Genomic DNA, 5,437 nt, shown 5'->3' on the forward strand with positions numbered 1-5,437 from the left:
CCTTCTAGGCCCATTTTGTCCCAAGAGCAAATAAGAAGCCACTGAAAAATTTTAAGCAATTGCAATGACATTATCAGACATTCTATTTTAAAAGATACTTCAGGCTGCCTTGTGGGAAATGGCCTAAAGGAGGACTTAATGATTGTCAGGAAGTTATTCAGGAAACCAATGGAAGTAGTCTAGGTGAAGGATGCTGCCTGATATCTTGGCATAGGCTGATGGCAAAGGAGCTCCAGATTAAAGGAACTGTGAAACAAAGATGAAATCATACCTCTGACTTCTAAAAAATGACTACAAATTATTAAATGGTATAATTCAAATTCTTCAAATTTCATTCTTTATGCTATTGCAAAATTCATAATTTTCACAAAATACTTGCACCCAAATTATTCAGATTTTAGAGCTTTGTGTCATTTGGAGATAACATAAATGATAAACAAGAACTTTATATAGCAACATTTAAAAGTTCATATAAATAATTTTATAGCACCAAAACAACTAAACCACACTTAAATCTCATAGTTCAAACTATGTGACAAGGTGAACGCAGAATAAGAAATATCTTTCACCTTTATTTGAAAGAGAAACACTCTCAAATTACATATTTTCTACAGTACATATATGCTATTTTTCCAGAAATTTTATACTTCTGCTTTTATAATATTAGGTTTTACTTTTTTAGTATTTAAAAATTGGTTAATATTTTGGAAGCACGTTTCTTAGTCTTATTGTTCTTTCATTTTTTTGTATAGCATGTATATCAAATTCAAATAAGCAAGAAATTTACAGGGGTGGGTAAAAGTAGGTTAGTAACAATAATAAACAATACAATAATAAGTAAGTAAGTAAGTAAATAAATAAATAAAACAAGAATAAACTGTTTCACATACTCACAACTGTAAGCCTACTTTTGTCCACCCCTGTGTTTTCTTGTCACAAATTCTGGTTTTTAATATTCTCATCGTAATGATAAAAACTAATTTGCACAAAAGAGCAATGGAAAATTCATTTAAAAAGCACATTTGGTTGCACATATGTTTGGAATAAAATTGTTGTTTTAAATGGCTTAATTACAACAGTTTATCATACTTACTGGGAACTGGTGTAATGCCATTATTTTAACTACTAAGTTCTGGCACAAATCTCAAGAGTGGGAGAGACACTCTTTTGATAAATCCTAACTTGTTCTTACCTCGGTCCTCAGGCAGCAGAAGGCTCTGCACAGGCAAGCTCGTGACTCGTCCGATCACACCTGAGACTGAGAGGAGGAGTCGAGAGACAGAGAGAAGGAGGGGAGTCGGAGAGTGCTGCGCATATTCCACACATGCACACTGCGGGCCCAGGATGAGTCGGCTGCTAAGCAACAGGCAGCGGCGGCTAAAACACCCGGCTAAAACACCAGGCGGGCCGGATAAATGTTTTCGGCGAGCCGCATGTGGCCCACGGGCCGTAGTTTGAGGACCCTTGACTTAGTATGTCCATATACAATTTCATACTACATGAAAAATAGTTATAATTTTACTTCATACTTTCCAACCTGGATGCTTATTGTTTCTTTCTCTTTTTTTTTAATTTTAAATGAGAGTTGCAAGGGTCGGTAGACTTGACTTGCTCTTGATTTTAAATGAAAACATTGTTTTTCACCACTTTGTGACTGTGTTTTATGTAGATGCTCTTTATCAGATTGAAGAAATTATCTCCCACTCTTAGTTTGTTGAGCATTTCCATCATGAAAGAGAATTAGATTTTACCAAGTGCTTTTTCTAAATCATTTGCACTAACCATTCGTTTTTTTGTACCTCATTATATAAATATGGTATGTTACAATGTTGGTTTTTAGCTGTTAAACCCACTTTGCATTCCTGCCATAAATCCCACTTAGTCAGAACATGGAATCAATTTTATGCATTGCTGGATTCACTTTGTTAGTAATTTTTTTAAGTCATTCAATTTAGAATTAATGACAGGTATTCTGCTAGATGTAAAGGATGAACTTGTGATAAAAATAATACATAATACCTTCTTTCATGAGCACTTAATAAGTTGGAAAGACAGATTTTATTCAAGTAGTCACACAAATTATTACGAGTTACTAATTAAAACAAACATAATGGGAAGGAGCATGGCTCTGTGTGAGACTATAACAATGGAAGAAACCTAAACAGAAATATGGTGTGATTTGTTCTCTAATATGGAGGATATTTTGTTACTAAGTAGAAAATGGTGGAGCAGGGAAGCATTCTAGAAAGAAAGAAGAAACATATTTAAGAAACATATTTGAGAAACTGAGAAAAAAAAGAGATGCCACAAAAATAATAATGTTTAGAGAGGTCTGGGGAAAGGCTTGAGATCTAGACAAAATCCACATTAACCAGGTCCTTCTAGGCCCATTTTGTCCCAAGAGCAAATAAGAAGCCACTGAAAAATTTTAAGCAATTGCAATGACATTATCAGACATTCTATTTTAAAAGATACTTCAGGCTGCCTTGTGGGAAATGGCCTAAAGGAGGACTTAATGATTGTCAGGAAGTTATTCAGGAAACCAATGGAAGTAGTCTAGGTGAAGGATGCTGCCTGATATCTTGGCATAGGCTGATGGCAAAGGAGCTCCAGATTAAAGGAACTGTGAAACAAAGATGAAATCATACCTCTGACTTCTAAAAAATGACTACAAATTATTAAATGGTATAATTCAAATTCTTCAAATTTCATTCTTTATGCTATTGCAAAATTCATAATTTTCACAAAATACTTGCACCCAAATTATTCAGATTTTAGAGCTTTGTGTCATTTGGAGATAACATAAATGATAAACAAGAACTTTATATAGCAACATTTAAAAGTTCATATAAATAATTTTATAGCACCAAAACAACTAAACCACACTTAAATCTCATAGTTCAAACTATGTGACAAGGTGAACGCAGAATAAGAAATATCTTTCACCTTTATTTGAAAGAGAAACACTCTCAAATTACATATTTTCTACAGTACATATATGCTATTTTTCCAGAAATTTTATACTTCTGCTTTTATAATATTAGGTTTTACTTTTTTAGTATTTAAAAATTGGTTAATATTTTGGAAGCACGTTTCTTAGTCTTATTGTTCTTTCATTTTTTTGTATAGCATGTATATCAAATTCAAATAAGCAAGAAATTTACAGGGGTGGGTAAAAGTAGGTTAGTAACAATAATAAACAATACAATAATAAGTAAGTAAGTAAGTAAATAAATAAATAAAACAAGAATAAACTGTTTCACATACTCACAACTGTAAGCCTACTTTTGTCCACCCCTGTGTTTTCTTGTCACAAATTCTGGTTTTTAATATTCTCATCGTAATGATAAAAACTAATTTGCACAAAAGAGCAATGGAAAATTCATTTAAAAAGCACATTTGGTTGCACATATGTTTGGAATAAAATTGTTGTTTTAAATGGCTTAATTACAACAGTTTATCATACTTACTGGGAACTGGTGTAATGCCATTATTTTAACTACTAAGTTCTGGCACAAATCTCAAGAGTGGGAGAGACACTCTTTTGAAGCTTTGTTCTTCCATGTCTTTCAGAACAGTTCTACCTGTCTCATTATCTCGAAGGTACTTGCCACTATAACACTGAGGTATTCAGAAAGATATACTAGAACTTAAAGAGAGATAACATTTCTCAGTTGAGAAAAACAACATCTATTCAATGTTTGGTATTGAAGTATGGTAGCAGTCATCTCAGGTAGAAACTATAGTTTAACTTTAACCCTGCTGTTTGGCTTCTGTACTTATTTGCTTTGTTTAACAATAGAAATGTTATTTTGATTTTCTGAATTATATAAATCATCCCAATCAATTGAAAACCCTATTGATTGTAATGTGAATACCCCATTGGTTGTTGTGGTCATGGTTATCGAAGCACATTCTTCTGTACCTGGGAACCAGGACAGCACAATTATCCTAAATTGCCTCAGTGGCTACAGATAATGCGTTCTGGTTGACTCAGTGGTCCCCAAACCAGGACAGCACAATTACTCTAAATTGCCTCAATGGCTCTAGATAATGTGTTCCTGCTAACTCAGTGGTCTCAAGACCCGATGGCTCCAGATAATGTGTTTCCGTTGATTCAGTGATCCGGAGACCCAAAACTATAATTAACATGCTTAAGTCTGCTTCTGTAAACTGCTTTATTTGTGAACTAGGTTCCTCATTCCAAACCCTGAGATGTAATCGATACCTTTGTGATCTTTGCCTATGTAAATCTGGTGGTGTGCCTAGGGAGGGCACTGCGAGATTTGGAGTGCATGGCCCCCTCGTAGTCCCGGATTGCAATAAATGTGACTCTTTAATTTGACTTCTTGAGGCGTCCTTCTGTGATTTGCGGGGTACATTACAACAGTATCTGCAGCCCCTTTTGATCTTTGAATGGGTGAAATTAGTCTGAAGAGAATTTGATTTCTAATAATGAATTTCTTATTCAAAGCTAAATTAATGAATTAAATGCTCATAGATGGCCAGAAGAGTAGGCACTTTGCCCAATATGAAAAGAAACACACAGATTAGTTCTAAGCTGGAGCGCATTTTTCATCGTTCCTAGAGGGATTTAACCAGGGCACTTGATCTGCACCAAGAAACTATTCACACACTACTTTTCTACCTGTGTTATTCTCCACACACTAAATATTCTGAGCAATGCACAAGGGTTCCTTTTTCTCTGCATCCTCGCCAGCACTTGCCCTTTGTTGATTTTGTTGATGATAGCCATTCTGGCAGATGTGAGATGGTCCGCATTGTCATTTTGATTTGCATCTCTCAGATGCTTAGTGACTTTGAGCATGTTTTCATATGTCTCTTGGCCTTCCTTATGTCCTCTTTCAAAAAGTATCTATTTAGATTCGTTGCCCATTTTTTTTAATTGGGTTGTTTATCTTCCTTTTGTTTAGTTGTATGAGTTCCCTGTAAATGTTGGAGATTAAACCCTTATCGGTGATAACATTTGCAAATATGTTCTCCCATGCAGTGGGCTTTCTTCTTGTTTTGTTGATGGTTTCTTTTGCTGTGCTATCCTTGGTTTTGTTGATATAATGAATCACATTACTTGTTTTGTGGATATTGAACCACCATTGTGTCCCTGGTAAAAATCCTACATAATTATGGTGTATAATTTTCTTAATGTATTGTTAAAATTAGCTATTTTGTTTTCTTCAGGTAACTATTTATTGCTATGAATTTCCCTCTTAGAACTGCTTTTACTGCATCTCATAAATTTTAGTATGTTATGTTTCCATTTTTCTTTGTCTCAAAGTATTTTTTTATTTCTCTCAATTTTTAAAAAATATTTTTAATTGATTTCAGAGAGGAAAGGAGAGGGAGAGAGAGATAAAAACATCAATGATGAGAGAGAATCATTGATTGGCTGTCTCCTGCATGCCCCCTACTGGGGATC

The sequence above is a fragment of the Myotis brandtii genome, unplaced genomic scaffold (genome assembly GCF_000412655.1).
Source record: "Myotis brandtii unplaced genomic scaffold, ASM41265v1 scaffold1071, whole genome shotgun sequence".
In the NCBI taxonomy this organism is placed as follows: domain Eukaryota; kingdom Metazoa; phylum Chordata; class Mammalia; order Chiroptera; family Vespertilionidae; genus Myotis; species Myotis brandtii.